Source organism: Tachyglossus aculeatus, chromosome X4 (genome assembly GCF_015852505.1).
Source record: "Tachyglossus aculeatus isolate mTacAcu1 chromosome X4, mTacAcu1.pri, whole genome shotgun sequence".
In the NCBI taxonomy this organism is placed as follows: Eukaryota; Metazoa; Chordata; class Mammalia; order Monotremata; family Tachyglossidae; genus Tachyglossus; species Tachyglossus aculeatus.
In genome coordinates, this window is record NC_052098.1 from 43,733,973 (window position 1) to 43,751,867 (window position 17,895).

A 17,895-nucleotide genomic window follows, 5' to 3' on the forward strand; every position below is an offset into this window, starting at 1 on the left:
GAACAATGCCAGTGTTTAGAACAGTGCTTTGCACATAGTAAGTGCTTAATAAATGCCATTATTATTATTATCACTATTATTATATCAGCCTCCTTGCTGACCTCCCTGTCTCCTGTCTCTCTCCACTCAAGTCCATAATTCCCAGATTATTCCCGGATTATTTTTCTGCAGAAATGGTCAGTCCATATTTCTCCACTCCTCAAGAACCTCCAGTGGTCGCCCATCCACCACCGCATCAAACAGAACCTCCTTACCATTGACTTTAAAGCACTCAGTCATTTGGCCCCCTTCTACCACAATCCTGCCCACACACTTCACTCATCTAATGCCAGACTCTCACTGTACTGTCTCATCTATCTCTCTGTCAACCTCTCACCCACATTCTGCCTCTGGTCTGGAATGCCTTCCCCCTTCATATCCGACAGACAATTACTCTCCCCGACTTAAAAGCCTTATTGCAGGCACTTCTCCAAGAGGCCTTCCCTGACTAAGCCCTCATTTCCTCTTCTCCTACTCCCTTCCGCATCATCCTGACTTGCTCCTTTATTCCTCCCTCCATCAGCCCCACAGCACTTAGGTACTAACCCATAATGTATTTATCGTATTAATGTCTGTCCTCTCTAGATCTTAAGCTCATTGTGAGCAGGGAATGTGTTTACCTACTTTGTTATAGTGTTCTATTGTACTCTCCCAAGTGCTTAGTACAGTGCTCTGCACTCAGTGCTCAATAAATATGATTGATTGATTCATTCATTCATTTCTCCAGCTTCTCCTCCGTCCCAGTTCACACTTCACTCTGCTGCCTGGATCATTTTCCTAAAGCCCGGTGCTGCATATTTCTCCCCATTCCTCAAAAATCACCTAATGGTCACCTATTATTCTTCACACTAAGCAGACTATCCTGACAACTGGCTTCAAGGCACTCAATCAGCTTTTCTCTCCCTACTACCTATCTTTGCTCCTCTTCTCATCTGTAAAATGGAAATGAAGACCGTGAGCCACACATGGGACAATATGATCACCTTGTATCCTCCCCAGTGCTTAGAACAGTGCTTTGCACATAGTAAGTGCTTAACAAATGCCATTATTATTATTATTATTATTATTATTCCTCTACAGTTCAGTGTGCGCTCTCATGCCACCCTACTCACTGTGCCTTGGTCTCATCTCTCTTGCCTTCTAACTCTTGCTCACACCCTCCCTTTTTCTGGAAACCCTCTCCCACTTCACAACTGTCAAACCACTGCTCTCCCCAAATTCAAGGCTCTTCTGAAATCACATCTCCTCTTAGAGGCCTTCCCTGATTGATCTCCCATCTCCAGCCACTTCAGTGCTTCCACATCACCTAAAAACTTGGGTACTCCTTTCCCCTACCTACATATAGCACTTATACATATATCTGTTCAATTCCTCCTCCTGTAATTTATTTTAGAGTTTGTCTCCCCAACTAGATTGCAGACTTCTTGAGGACAGAGTTCATGGCTACTACCTCTGTTGTATTCTTCCAAGTGATTAGTATGGGGCTGTGCACAGAATAAATGCTCAATAAATCTAATAATTGATTGTTAGTGCCCAACAGACCAATGGTATTCTGCAAGATGAAAAATGACAGAATTCTGAAACTACATCCTATGACTGGAATACGACCTTCCACCCATCTTTGTTTTTTGAGCTGGCAGTGCACAGTGATGGAGTAAAAGAGAATTTACTTAAAACAGAATACCTTGGGTGGTTAGCTGAACTGACCCAGTTACAACAAATGGCCCCATTTTACAGCTGCAGATTCATCATCACATTCACTGTTTTTGTTCTTTGCCTCATAACTATACAGAGCATTCCCTCTGTGTTCTTTTTCTATATCAGAGGAAGTCATAAATACAGCATTCCCTTGTTATTTCAATGGACATTCCTAAATTTGTGTGCTCAATGTGATACACAAGTGCAATTTCTACATCTAGCAAAGGCAGGAATTTTTTTAAAAAAATTAATGGCATCTATTTGTCCATGATGAACCCTAATAGAGAACATGGAAGTAAGAGAAAGCATTCTTATTCACTGAGAGAGCCATTTTAGAGGAAGAAAGGTTGCTTAGCAGTGGCCCAAAGGGGTCCTACAGCTGTTCTCTGTTTTTCCACAGTTTCTAACACCCAAGAGAATGCTTTCTGGTTTGTATTTTTTTATTTTTCCCTGATCAAAACTTGGACTGATAGTGAAGATTAATGAAATATAATGCTATATGAGGCTAATGATGCAAAATGCTCCTCGCAACTATTCTTTCCTGAAACTCTATAAACTGTTTGGACAGTAGGACTATACCTGTGTGTTCCAGACCCTGGTGAACAATGTACCAGAAGGGGAATTTCTGAAAGTCATAATAAATGGATAGCCAAATGGAAGAAAAGCTCAGAGACCCTGACTGCCACCTTAATGGTAGGACAGACAATGATGCTCCTTCCCTGGAAGCTTACATAGCTTGAATCTGAGAAGAAGAGTCACCATTTTGGGGTCTCAGCTATGGGTTCTGCTGGTGATGTTTTCTGCCCAATCACTCCCATCCTTATTTCACTGATGTCACAGACTCTATTTAGGCTTCAGTGCTCGTGATTCAAGAGCTTGGGGGAGTAGTTTCACTCCCTCTTTGAACAATGATCGCTTGCAATTTCATGGAGCCAGCCCTTAATGCATTCCTTTCACATTTATAAATTGTTGCTGATGGCAACAAGACTTAGATGAATCCTTTGTCCTGGTAATGACTGGTAATACCTCAGACCATAGAGGTAACTCTATGGATTTTCGGAAGCATGGCACCTTGCCGTCTTTGATGCAAACCCCTTAAACTTGCTGTTTGATATGGAAAGTTCAATCAACCTTGCTTATTATGGGGGTGGGTTGAGTTGAATTGGGGAGAAGGAAAGGTGCAGTTACACAAATCAAAGGTGGGGTGTCAGCTGTGCCTTTGAACCTTTCTGTCTTAGTTAATGTTACAACTTTCATTGTGAAATAAGTGGAATTTTTTTTTAATAGTTAAAAACGGAAAGAAGGAAAATGGTTATTCAGAGATTGTAAAACACATTTTCCTTGATGCTGAATGCAAGTCTGAAATGAATTTTTATGGCTGAGTTATAAACCTCTGAAAATAGGGTTTCTAGTGGAAGTGCCGACTGCCTTAAATACATTTTACTAGCAAATGTGGTCTCATAATGAGTTCTGCAAAGGTAAAGATATTAATTTTATATAATCCATATGGATGTGTGTTTTAAAACATTTGAAAGGTTACTGATTTTCAGCCCGTACCTCCACATAATCAAAGGAGTGGAACCATTTGAGGGATTTTTAAAGAAGGAATTACGAATGCTGTCTGTCAAAGGTGCTGCATAATTCATCTTGTAGTTATACTGTGATGTATTTAGCTCCTTAAAGCCTAAGCATTGAAGAAAACAGAACTACCCAGGCTGATTCCCGATTCCCTTCCTTAGAGACCAATACCCATTTCACTTCTGATGAGAATGTGCAATGAAAGTGTGGGAAAAAAAGGCCCTGTCCCATCTGTATGGATGCCAGCTTCTAACCCAATCATTGATTTGAGGATTTACAGGCAATAGAAATTGATTTTTCCAGTAAACAAAATCATCCATACTGAATGATATTTGATAGAAAAATAAAACAAAAGCAGGCTCTCTATATGCAATAATTTAACAAATGGCTTTCTGAGGGTGGGTAACTTTGAGCAATTCTAATCAGACTTGAGGAAATACAATATTACTTCTAATTGAGATGAGCTTTTTCTTTCCTTGACTTTATCTTTAAGGGCAAATCTGTCCATAACACTATGGCGGTGATTACATGAGTGAAGTAAAGATTTTAAGTTATCTGTCTGGATAGTAATAATAATAATAATAATAATAATAATGATTGTGGTATTTGTTAAACACTTACCATATTCCAAGCACTGTTCTAAGTGCTGGGGTATATACAACGTCATCAGGTTGTCCCACGTGATGCTCACAGTCTTAATCACCATTTTACAGATGAGGTAACTGAGGCACAGAGAAGTTAAGTGACTTTCCTAAGGTCACGCAGCAGGTGAGTGGCAGAGCTGGGATTAGAACCCATGTCCTCTAACTCCCTAGTCTGTGCTCCATCCACTAGCTCATGCTGCATCTCTGAGTGCTTCTAGTAGTGGGGTGATGGAAGAGGCAGGGTTGATTGAAGTGTACAAAATCATGGAGGGGGTGGATAGGGAAAACTCAAAATTATTGCTCACCAAAATTCAAAACACCCAGACAAGGAGATGCCCATTGAAACTCGAAGATGGAAGGTTCAAAGCAAATAAAAGGAAACTCTTCACACAGTAGGTGGCACATGGAATTCATTATTTTGCAGACCAAAAGTATTAATAAGATCAAGAAGAGCTTGGGTAAATGCATGGGCAAGTGACACATGCTGTTTAGAGAAGCAGCATAATGTAGTGGAAAGAGCAAAGGCCTGGGATCAGAGCACCTGAGTTCTAATCCTGGCTCTGACAATTGCTTGCTGTGTGACCTTGAGCAAGTCACTTCATTTCTCTGTGCCTCAGTTTTTTCAACTGTAGAATGGGGATGAAATCCTTTTCCCTCCTACTTTGACTGTGAGCCTTGTGTGGGACAGGGACTTTGTCCAAACGGATAACCTCCTATCTACCCAGCACTTAGAACAGTACCTGATATCCAGTAAGAGCTTGATAAATACCATAACAATACATAATGGATTACTAGAAGGAAAGTTCGAGATGTAGAGGGGAAAGTTAAGAGCTTAACAGGTACCATAAAAAAGTTACAGAATTTAAATGGCACCTGTCTAATAATGAATATGAATGTCCAAATGGGAAACTATGAACTTTAACCCAGTATGCCGGTGTTTATAATAGGCTATTATTGCTTTATTTTCCCCATACTAGGTGCACATAACTGGATTATAATTACCTGTAAGGTAAAATGAAAACAGGTAGTGAGGAAATCATTGTTATTGCTTACTCAACAGTGAAACTAGGCCTGAACACATGCTTTAGCAAAAATGTCCCATTACCCTGCCTGTGCAGTTTTAGAATAATAGTTTAAAACTCAGGATTGCCAGCAAAAAGAGGTATTTTTCAGGTGGAGAAGGAAAGGAGAAATGAAGGGAGATATAAGAAGGATGAGATGTAGACAGATTTTCTGCTTACTAGAACATGAAACCAATAGAATTCCCACAGCTAGTCAGACCAATAGGCCATCTAACCCAGACATTAGCAACAGGATACTTGGAATAATTGAATTATGGTTGACCCCTGGATATTTATCCTCATGGTATCCTCTGACCCTCTATAGTCCTAATTTTCCTTCTAACTATACATTTCTCATCCTTGTATTTATCAAAACTCCTCTAGAACCTTGCACAACTTCCTGGGAGAATGAATGCCATATATCTTCTATGCCATTTTAAGGATATAAGTTGAAAATTGCTGACAGTCCCAGGAAAGTCTGATTCACATTGGTGATATTTTCTCCAAGACCTCTTACCTCCCTCCTTATGTCCTTTTCTTTCAGCTCCATTTTCCGGTTCCTCTCCCCTCTGTTTTCTCTCCTCCATCCCCAACCCTAATTCCCTCGCAAACCACACACACTTTGGAGTTGGAAAACCCTAAATTCAGAGGGTAAAAAGCATGTATGGAAATTATCCAGGGACAGCAGTCTATATACTGGGGATTTACACAGCAGTAGCTGCAGGAACAATTCCCCACTCCCTATACTACTGACCTCCGGGGTCCACCATGCTGGAGAGAGGCTGCCCCATTCCTATGCTACTGGGATTTCTATCACCCCCTGCTTCAGCCTCGGCAAGTCTTGAACAGTGGCAGCTTGAGGTCTTCTCAACGTTTAGTCATGGCCGTGGCCACAGCCGTGACTTCTGTGACTGTTGCTTTGGAGTGTGAGGAGCCTGAAATCCTGTCGCTCCTTTCGTGTTGATTGTCACCCTCATCTTTTATATTTTTGTTTCATCTTTCCTTTTCTGTGTGTACCCAGCCCCCTCACATCATCATTCTTAGAGGCCAGGGACCATGTCTGTATCTCATCTATGTATAACATTTCCAGTGCTTAGTGCAGTGCTTTCAGACATAGTAAGTGCTTAATAAATTCTATTACTACTATCACTACTAATTACGAATAGTCCCTGCTCAGGTGAGATTCATTTATTCCTTTGATTGTATTTATTGAGAGCTTTCTGTGTGCATAGCACTGTGCTAAGCGCTTGGGAGAGTATAATATAGCAATAGACACATTCCCTGCCCACAATGAGCTTACAGTCTAGATCGCACAGGTCTCCAAAACCTGATTAACAACAACATCTTGTTGTACCAAAGTTGTTTCACCATGAAGACCTGGCCGCCTATAACTACCAACCTTTATTTCATTGATTAAGAAAATGAAATCTTGTCATAAAGATACAGTCTGTGTGAAGTCCATGGAGGAATGTCACTAGAGTTTATAGCTAGGAGTTCAACCTCTCTATTTCCTCCTCTGTGCGTGGATGCCACCGGAGGCTTAATAATAATGATAATAATCATGGTATTTGTTAAGGGCTTATTAAGTGCCAGGCACTGTTCTAAGCACTGGGGTGGATACAGCCAAATTGGGTTGGACACAGTTCCTGTCCCACGTGGGGCTCACAGGCTCAATCCCCATTTTACATAGGAGGCAACTGAGGCACAGAGAAGTGAAGTGCCTTGCCCAAGAACACACAGCAGACAAGTGGCGGAGCCAGGATTAGAACCCATGACATTCTGACTCCCAGGGCCATGCCCTAACCACTGCTCCATGCTGCTTCTTAGGCCCCATGTACTGATGCATGGGAGAAAGCATAGCCGTACATCAACATTAATTGGGTGTCTTTCTGTCTGGTGAGTTGGTTGTGCCATTGTGCTGGAATATTTGAAGGGAACACTTGCGTCTTTGGAGAGTCAGCTCCTTGTTTCCCATTTAATTTTACTGACAGCTAGGACTTGAGAATTGTATTCTAAAAATAGCAGCCCGGAATTCATCAACAGCCACCTAAGCTCATGAAGCTGAAAATTCTTCAAACCACGTAAGTGCTGATGATATTCTGAAGGTCATGTTTCCAATGACGCACATGAAGTTGATGTTGTTCGTGTGGTTTCCTTAAAATATAATACCATTCTGCAAATCTGATGTTCACGACCTTAAAAAATATGAATTGGTTTTCTGATTTTCTTACCTTCTTTTTGGAGAAAAATATCATTTCTTCCACATCCCCCAAAATGCTTGCAAATAGATATGGGTAATGATTCAGGCTCCCCATGGTATTTCTTTGAACTACTGAGACACTGCAGCTTGCTGTGTCTTTCTTGTTTATACCGGTTTACCACAACCCACTCTGCTCAGTGTAACCACATGTTCAAAGGCAAACAAAAAAATGTGTAGTTTTAAAGGACTCATTAATTTTCTTTGTACTCCAAAGCCTCTGCATTAACAAATGCAATATGCAGATTCTAAATTCAAACTCATTGTTGGTGCTATTTACTTCAAAGGAAACGTGGAAAGAAAGTGCAAGAGATTTAAATTCTTGTGTTGAAAAATTAATACATCACTGACACTGACCCATTTTCTGGTTTCTCTGCTTTATGAATTTTTAAAGTTTTTCTATTTGTAAGACAGACCTATAGTTAAACCTGTTCCAGGATTTTGCCCCCAGAAAGATTAACGAGCATACCCTAGTGAACCAATGGAGGGTTTGTAACATGTATAATAAAAAATGTAATATGATTGTTTTAGAAATTTTAACTGAACTATGATGCATATATTGTTGAATTGACAGATCGACTTGTCACTTGTCACATTTGTGGCTTGAAAAGTACATTCCATATTACAAAGCAAAAATTATAATTCTATATGATAACAGAAAATGAAGGAGCTGGGTGCTGGAAACATTTTTTGTCTCTGGCATAAATTCTTAGAAACTTAGAAAGCCTAGAGAAATAGGGTGAGGGTTTTGAAAAAGATTGATTGTTATTTTGAAAAAAGATTGATTGTTATTGGATAAGGAGGTACATTTAATATAATATGTCTGGTTCTCATAAAAATCATTTGTCCAAATACGACATCCCCCACAAACACCCATATCAATGCTTAAATTTCTGTTACTATTTGCTCAGTTGCATATGTAGTGGAATTTAGGCCATTTGTGTGAAATCCAATCCAAGACACTCACAGAAAATTCAATGACCCTAAGTGAATATTCTGTATAAGTTCTTGAATTATTTGAAACAACCCAGCTCCTGAAAAGCTTTTTAGGATGTCTCAATATTTGTGATGGAGTTAGATAAGGTGGCCAGTCATCGCATATAGATGGCTTTATCCATCATTTCACTGATGTAGAGGAAAACATTAGGGATGTGATGTACATCTAGCTTTATTTCTATTTATTCTGATGACTTGACACCTGTCCACATGTTTTGTTTTGTTTTGTTGTCTGTCTCCCTCTTCTAGACTGTGAGCCCGTTGTTGGATAGGGACCGTCTCTATATGTTGCCAACTTGTACTTCCCAAGCGCTTAGTACAGTGCTGTGCACACAGTAAGCGCTCAACAAATACGAATGAATGAATGAATTAATGAATGAAAGTGGCACATCCCTAACCATGCTGTTTGAAATTCCAGAGAGCAACCATTACACTGTTTTTCTTTAATAGCATTTGGTAAGTGCTTGCTAATGTGCCAAACACTGTTTTAAGTGCTGAATTGGGTACAGTTAATCAGGCTAGACACAATCCCTGTCTCACATGGGATTCAAAATCTAATTAGGAGGGAGAACTGGTATTGAATCCCCATTTTACATTGGAGGAAACCGAGACCCAGAACAGTTAAGTGGCTTGCCCAAGGTCACACAGCAGACAAGTGGTGGATCTGTGATTAGAACCCAGGTTCTCTGACTCACAGGCCCACGCTTTTGGTAAGCAACGTGGCTTAGTGGAAAGAGCCCGGGCTTGGGAGTCAGAGGTCAAGGGTTTGAATCCCTGCTCCACCACTTGTCAGCTGTGTGACTCTGGGAAAGTCACTTAACTTCTCTGTGCCTCAGTTACCTCATCTGTAAAATGAGGATAAAGACTGTGAGCCCCACCTGGGACAACCTGATAACCTTGTATAACCCCAGTGCTTAGAACAATGCCTGGCACATAGTAAGTGCTTAACAAATGTTATCATTATTATTTTCTGGGCCATGCTGCTTCCCTTATTCCTCCAAGCATCTTATTGCCAGGTTTGGAGAGAGGATTTTGGACTTGATGGATCATTGAACTCACCCACTATTGCTCTTGTTTATGGGTCTTGTATCTTCCCTTTGTTGAACATTTCATCCTGTTTCTAGATATAGTCTCCCACATTCTCCACAGATATTATAGGGGGAAGAATTTAGTGGTACTTGTTCATCCCTCAAGTAGACCTTTTATCCCACTACAAAAGGCAGAAGAGATGATATAGCAGTGAAAATGTATCTTCTAGGTACTGATAAACAGGTTCTTTAAGAGAAATACAGCCCAAATGCAGAACAGCTTTGTTATGAAAATGGATCCTCTAGCTCTGATAATAATAATAATAATAGTATTTGTGAAGTGCTTACTATGTTCAAAGCACTATTCTAAGTGCTAGGGAGGTTACAAGGTGATCAGGTTGTCCTACGGGGGCCTCACAGTCTTAATCCCCATTTTACAGATGAAGTTACTGAGGCACATAGAAGTTAAGTGACTTGCCCAAAGTCACACAACTGACAGTTGGTGGAGCTGGGATTTGAACCTATGACCTCTGACTCCAAAGCTCGTGTTCTTTCCACTGAGCCATGCTGCTTCTGATCTATCAGGGAATCAAGAAAAAACTGAATTAGATTTCCCAGATAAAATGACACAGTTCTAGGTTTCTTATTCTCTTGGTTACTTTTTCCAAATCCTTCTTTCTGCCTACCAGCATCACTTTGGTCTCGAGTAGATTGTTGGCAACAATCAAAGTAGCCTATCAATCAATCATATTTTTGAAAGTTTACTGTGTACAGAGCGAAATGTTCCCTGCCTACAAAGAGCTTACATCCTAGTTGTACAGAACTTAGATACATATCAGTAATTTATTTATTTATCTATTTAATGTCTGTCTCCCCCTCTAGATTGTAAGCTCACTGTGGGCAGGGAACATGTCTACCAACTCTAATACTAATAATTCATTCATTCATTCAATCATATTTATTGAGTGCTTACTGTGTGCAGAGCACAGTACTAAGTGCTTGGGAAGCACAAGTTGGCAACATATAGAGACGGTCCCTACCCAACAATGGGCTCACAGTCTAGAATTACTATAGTAATTATAGTATGTGTTAAGCACTTACTGTGTGCCAAGCACTGTTCTAAGTGCTGGGGTAGATACAAGGTAATCAGTTTGGACACTGTACCTGTCCCCTATGGGGTCCACAGCCCCATTTTACAGATGAGGTAACTGAGGCACAAAGAAGTAAAGTGGCTTACCCAAGGCCACACAGCACACAAGTGGTGGAGCCAGGATGAACCCATGTCCTCTGACTCCCAAGCCTGTGCTCTTGCCACTAGGCTATGCTGCTTCCCACCATTGTATTGTATTCTCTGTTGTGCTCTCTCATTTGCTTAATACAGTGCTCTGCATTAAGTGCTCAAATGCTCAAGAAATACCATTGATCGACTGATTGATTTGTTTTGCCAGCTTCCCAAACCTTTTCACTTAACACCTCCCATTTAGAGAACACTTTATTTAACATACCCAAGAAGGAGCCAGAATCAACATCATATGAGTGCCCACACAGTCTGAAACATTGCACTAAGCTCTTTGGAGAGTTTTATAGATTAACTAGGCATGATACTTTTCCTCATGGAGCCCACAATCTTATGGGGGAGGCAGACAAAAAATATTTACAAATAGTGCAAATAAGAAAATATAACAAAAAATAGTTTCATTATTTCAGAATGAATAGAGTTTGTATTGAATATACAAATGCAAATTCAAATTAAATTATATATATATGTGCGTATATGTGTGTGTATATAAGGGCTGAGGATAGTACGGTAATCTACATATAGGAGGTACTCAATAAATACCATCGGTTAACAGAAAGTAAATACAAAAGTGCCAAGGGTGGCTGTTAGATTGATACAACTAGGGTTTCGTGAATTCACCACAGAAGGCTTCCTGAAGGAGGTTGGATTTCGGGTGGACTTTTATGGTGTGGAATGTTATGGTTTGGCAAATTTGTAAGGGAAAGAGTTCCAGGCTCGGACAGCAACATGAGCAAGGCGATGGAGGTGGGAGAGTTCAGAATGAGGTACGGTCTGTAGGTGAATTTGGAAGGAACAAAGAATGCAAACCGGAGAGAAGCAGGTAAAAGAGAGTTGATATACAAGATGGAGAATGCCGGTGGAGAACTCGGATGGCAATTGTGAGGTGCTGTGGTAGTGAGGGTGGCAGCAGTAGTGGCAATTTATGATGCCACTGAAGAGGAGACTAATTCCCCTTCTTCCTCCTTTGCCTCCTCCTCCTTGCTGCTCTGTCATTGCCATCAGCACTACAGCTGAGAGATCCCTTCTTGCCACTCTGGTTGAAGGGTTTTTCCTGTTGATGGGTGAAACTCTGAAAATGTAGTCCTGCTCCATCTAATTCAGGACATCTGTTCCCTGTAACTACCTGTAGTTTAACCACCAGTTCAAAGGCCCTGGGAGAAATGAGTTCATTTTTAGTTCCAATTCTGTTCAAGATTAGGAATTTTCTGTGGGTTTTTTACAAGTTCTTTTTTAAAAAAACATACACTGAGAAACCTTTGAGCATTAGGTGCATTAGAAATAATTGAAATGAAAGGAATAGTTCTTGAATTTGTTAATGAAGCTGTGCTTTGTATTACTTCTCATGATAGCAATGCTTACCTCTGAGCTATTTATTATCTAGAGAAATGTTCAGTACTTTACATTTGTAATGGTATGTTTTTTCATTGGTTATTTATGCAAAATATTTACACTCTATATGCTTTTCACTTCAACCAGCCTCCGTTTTCATGGAACTTACTTATAAATGAAGGTATTTTAGGCACATCTTTTCAGTTCATTTATCTTGCATCTGAATTTAATGAGGTCTACAATTTGCCGAGGACTAAGGTGATTGTTGAAGTTACCATTATAATCACTGAATTATGTTCTGAGTGCTTTCATCCTTAAATAGTTTGAGGTTTTGGAAAGTCCAAATTGTCTAAGAAAATTGAAACATGACAAAAGCTAATCTTCAAAAGACAAACCCTGAGTACAAATAAGGCCTTAGATGCTCTTGATGCTGAGGTGCTATCCCTGTATGTGTATATATGGATTTATATGTAGTATAACACTGATTTGTGGGTGCCTAAAAATAGGGCCAACTCCTATGTCCCATAAGGGGCCTGTCTCTTCTTAATATCCTGCTCATTATGAAGACTTTGGTCAAGAGGAGAGGGCTTTTTGGGGGGTACTTCCTTAGGGAACAGCTCTAGAAAATTTCACCAGGGGGAGAGTGTTAACATGCCATAATATTGTGCTCCTAGTGTGCTTATTCCCCTCTCAGGATGGCACCTGGAAAGATTCCAGTAGTCTACCAGTCTTAACTATGGGAGGGAGAGTCAAGCAGAGGCATATCCATTCCATTTCTAGCTTGGGCAGTGGCTAGTGAGTGGAAGGCAATCTGCTACAAGTCCAAACTCACAATGATGGTGTTTGTTAAGCACTTATTATGTGCCAATCACTCTTCTAAGCACTGGGGGGAAACAAGGTAGTCAGGTTGTCCCACGTGGGGCTCACAGTCTTAATCTCCATTTTACAGATGAGGGAAATGAGGTGCAGAGAAGTTAAGGGACTTGCCCAGTGCTACACAGCTGACAAGTGGCAGAGCCAGGATTAGAACCCATGACCTCTGACTCCCAAGCCCCTGCTCTTTCCACTGAGCCACACAGAGACTCAAGTTTACTGTGTCAAAGAAGGCAATGGTAAATCATTTCCATATTTTTACTAATTGCAGATGGAGGTGGGGCACTGTGGGAGAGATGTGTCCTTGGAGTCACTATGGGTCGGAGACGACTCGACAGCATAAGACAAAAGTGTACTTATTATGCGGGACATTAATTTCAAAAATATTTGCCTTCCATTTAGGATTTCATTATATTCAGTCATGGGATTTTTGATGAAGCATAGAAAAAGAATAGAAGCCATTTTAAAGGGCTTATATTCTCCCCCATCCCCTCCCTCCTTCCTGCCATTTGGTAGGGGGTGGAGGGCAGTACAAAATGTACACTTGCATGGCAGTGACCACTTAGAGAAACAGAAAGTGAGTGGTAATGCCTGCACATTACAAAACTAACAACAGATAGACAACATTTGACAACATCTGTTTGGCCTTAGAGCCATTAATAGCATTTGTTTCATTGACCCGCTAATGGTAAGGGCTCTAATACTGCAGGAAGTCCTCGACTGATGATGTTTCAAGTCAAGATGAACTGTGGTTACATTTCTAGATTTTCAATGTTTTTGCTTTACAAAACATTGATTTTGACTGGTCAACACTAGCCTCTTTTATGGCATTAATTCCAGGGATGTGGCTGTGGTGGGATAGGGCAGCACACAGTTGCCGCAGGAAAACAGCACTTAGTACAGTGCTCTGCACACAGTAAGTGCTCAGGAAATATGATTGAATGAATGAATGAAAACAGGAAAACAATTATAGAAGCCGTAATGTAACAGAAAAGTTGAAGGCAAGGATGTGGGGTGGAGTGGAAGAGACCATGGCTTATTGGCTAAGAGCACGAGCTTGGGAGTTAGAAGGACCTGGGTTCTAATCCTGGATCTGCCACATTTCTGTTGTGTGACCTTGGGCAAGTCACTTCACTTCAGTGGGCCTCAGTTACCTCATCTGTAAAATGGGGATAAGAGTGTGAGTCCCATGTGGGACAGGGACTGTATCCGACCTGATGAACTTGTATCTACTCCAGAGCTTAGAATAGTGCTTGGCACATAGTAAGTGCTTAGCAAATACCATTATTATTATTGTCATTATGAAGAAACTTGAGTGCAGAGAAAGGGGTAGAAGGGTTATCTTTTTGGCAGGCTTAGTGATCAGGGCAGGTCGATACATCCATTTTACTTTCAATGAAGCAGTAGTCAGTTATCCATCACGGAACCTCTTTGACTCAATAGAAATGTAGTTGTTTTACTCATCTACAAATTTATTGAATACCCAGTTTAGGGTAATTATAGTCAAAATAGAATATCCGACTTTGGTCCAGGAAACAATCCCCTCTTCTACAGCATCATTTCTGTGTCCAGCTTGATTACCTTGTATCTACCCCAGTGCTTAGAACAGTGGTTGTCACATAGTAAGTGCTTAACAAATACCACAATTATTATTAAAATATTAGAAATAGAGGAAATAGTAGAGTATAAGAATATTTACATAACTATTGTGAGTATCAAAGTTCTTAAGGGATACACAGTCAAGTTAAGAGTCGATGCAGAGAGGAGGGCCTATAGAGGAAATAAAGGGCTTAATCTGGGAAGGCCTCTTGGAGGAGATGTGATTTAGGAGGATTTTGAAGGTAGACTGTTGGATATGAAGGGGAAGGGAGTTTTAGACCTGAGGGAGACTGTGGAAAAGGAGTCAGTCACGGGATAGATGAGATTGAGGTACAGTGAGTAGATTGGTATTAGAGGAGTGGAATGTGCGGGTTGGGTTGTAATAGGAAATCAGCAAGGTTAGGTTGGAGGGAGAGAACTGACTGACTGCCTTAAAGCCATTGCTAAGGAATTTCACGATAACACCAGGTGTTCATCTGACTAACAAATGATGTTAGGGAAGGGTTGTGCAGCTGAACTCCCCTCTCCCTTTGCCATTGGTTTGTTTGGGCTCTTGAGATTTCCCTGAGACTTCCTAAATTTTAGTGGGGTGAGGCAAACAGGATTGAAGGCTGGAAAATCCTGAAATGTAATCTGTCAGTCTGGTGGGCAGCTGAGGTCAAGATTTGGAGGTGGGTTGGGCAATGAATTATGATATTCAAGAATACTGGGAACTTGTTTTCTTATCACCTCGTACCTAAACCCAGTCTCAGGCAGGTGCATCCAGCTAAAAACTGTGAATTCTTCTGTAAAATCAGATGAATGGCTCCATAGTTCATAGGCAGGGCTAGTTGTACAGGACTCTAAAATCATTAAACCTATCTGTCCATGCAAACATGGCCAAGGACTGTCCCACAAAACCTTCCTGTTGTGTCAGCACTTGTACATATCCATAATTTAGTTAATGTCTGTTTCCCCCAAAGACTGTAAGCTCCTTGTGGGTGCAGAATGTCTACCAAATATGTTTTATTGTACTCTCCGAATTCATGCTACCGGGCTCTGCACACAGTAAGGACTCAATAAATGCCATTGGTTGATTGTCACTACACAATTTTTCTAAACCATCATTCTGCACACTCCTTCCCACTCCTCACAAACCTCCAATAGTTAACCATTTCTTTCTGTATCAAATAGAAACTCCTGAACAATCGGTTTTAAGGCCCACAATCAGATCTCTCCCATGTAGTAGTAGTAGTAGTAGTAGTAGTAGTAGTAGTAGTAAGAGCATTTATTAATCCCCCACTACGTGCACAACACTGTACTAATCACTGGTGGAAAAGTACACAAATGAGACATAGACACAGTTCCAGACAATGATTCATTCATTCAATCATACTTATTAAGCACTTACTCTGTGCAGAGCACTGTACTAAGCTTTTGGGATGTACAAACCAGCAATATATAGAGATGGTCCCTACCCAACAACGGGCTCACAGTCTAGAAGGAAGAGTATGAATGACAAAGGAAGAATAGGGTGTTGTTGTTAGAGGAGCTGAATTTCAGGTTTCCTATTACTGCCTATCACTATCAAACAAACCATAATTCCCCACATCTTGAAAATTCTTCTAAAATTACATCTCCTCCAGCAGGCCTTCCTGCTTAATCTCTCATCTGCACCTACTGGCACTTCAGCGAATCCGTGCACCTAAACGCTTAAGTCTTGTCTTATGTTGTCAAATGATCTCTGACTCATAGCGATGCACTGGACACATCTGTCCCATAACATTCCATCTCCATCTGCAATCATTCTGGCAATGAATCCATAGAGTTTTCTTGGTAAAAATATGGAAGTGGTTTACCATTGTCTCTTTCCATGCAGTGAACTTGATTCTCCATCATTGGCTCTCTCCCATACCACTGCTGCCCAGCACAGGTGAGTTTTGACTTGTAGCAGATTTCCTTCCACTCGCTAGCCACTGCCCAAGCTAGAAATGGAATGGATATGCCTCTGCTTGACTCTCCCTCCCATAATTGAGACTGGTAGAGTATTGGAAAATCTCCAGGTGTGACACTGAAAGAGGAACATCTAAGTACTCTTAAATGTTATAGACTCTATTGCTTCCACTTAATAATAATATGTGCAAAGCACTGTTCTAAGTGCTGGGAGGGATACAGCGTGATCAGGTTGTCCCACGTGGGGCTCACAGTCTTAATCCCCATTTTACAGATGAGGTAACTGAGGCACAGAGAAGTTAAGTGACTTGCCCAAAGTCACACAGCTGACAATTGGCGGAGCCGGGATTTGAACCCACGACCTCTCACTTCAAAGCCCGTGCTCTTTCCACTGAGCCACGCTGCTTCTCTGCTTCACTCGCTGTAATTCATTTTAGTTTCTGTCTCCCCGCTAGATTGTAAACTCCTTGAAGGCAGGAATCATTTCTACTAACTCTATTGTACTTTTCCAAGAGAACAGTGCTCTGCATACAGCGGGTGATCACTTAATACTCATGACTGACTGATTCATAGTTGTCTCAGACTTACGCAGTAAGTGCTCAAAAACAGGATTGATTGAATTGATTGGGTGAGATCATTACAGAACATCAATCGATCAGTGGTATTTATTGACTACTTACTTTGTGCACAGCACTGTACTAAGCCCTTGGGAGAGTACAGAACAAGAGTTAGACACATTCCAATTTAGAGCGTTCTCCTGAAGAGACTGGAGAAGAAAAATGCACGTGTGCAAAAAGATGCAGGAATATTTCTTCCCCTTTCTCAAGCATAAGTAAATTTGGACTTAAGCAATTTTTCAATATTCAAGAAATTTTCATGCCTCTTTAATTGCACTTCCTGGAATTCAATATTGAGTTTATATTCTCCTATAGTGTTCTGGTTTGTAAACATTTCATCAAACAGAGTTTGAAAAAGCTTCTCAAATTATTTCCTGTAATGAGTAATGTTAAGTGGAGAATGATTCATTTCTACCCATAATATTTGCTATTTGATGCTAATGAAAGCTGCTTTTGAAAAGTTGTATTTGAGAAATTGATTAGACTCTTTTATCATTTTATGTGGAGAAACTTACAAGTGCTTTCTGAGATAATCCATGTTCCCTATAAGAGGCAAGAAGAATATTGTGTGTCATTGGGAAACTGAACAACTCAACTCAGGGTGTTAGAAAGCAGGAATCGTTCAGCTAATCTTATCACATAGAATATTTCATTTGCAAGAATCAGTAGCACTAATACACTGAAAAGATTAGGACTCTTCTGCCTGGAAAGACACAGTGCTGAGAGAGAGCATGATCCAACTTGACAAAATCATACAGTAGGTCAACAGAGAGATCCTGGAACTGTCAGATGCTATAACACCAGGTTGAAGGTGCACCCACTGAAACTCAGAGGTAATAGGTTCAATCAGTCAATGGTATTTATTGAGCACTTACTGCATGTAGAACATTGTACTAAGTACTTGGGAGAGTACAATACAACAGAGTTGGCTTGCACCTTCCCTG

The 17,895-nt window shown here is 40.6% G+C and overlaps 2 non-coding genes across 2 annotated transcripts; one reads left to right on the forward strand and one right to left on the reverse strand.

The window, feature by feature from the left end:
* Positions 1 to 12,614: 12,614 nt before the first annotated feature.
* On the forward strand, positions 12,615 to 12,752 carry LOC119948564. Its single transcript, XR_005456952.1, has one exon. It is a non-coding gene; the product is annotated as a small nucleolar RNA SNORA7 (small nucleolar RNA).
* A 3,572-nt stretch (positions 12,753 to 16,324) lies between these two features.
* Positions 16,325 to 16,462, reverse strand: LOC119948627. Its single transcript, XR_005457011.1, has one exon. It is a non-coding gene; the product is annotated as a small nucleolar RNA SNORA7 (small nucleolar RNA).
* Positions 16,463 to 17,895: the final 1,433 nt, after the last annotated feature.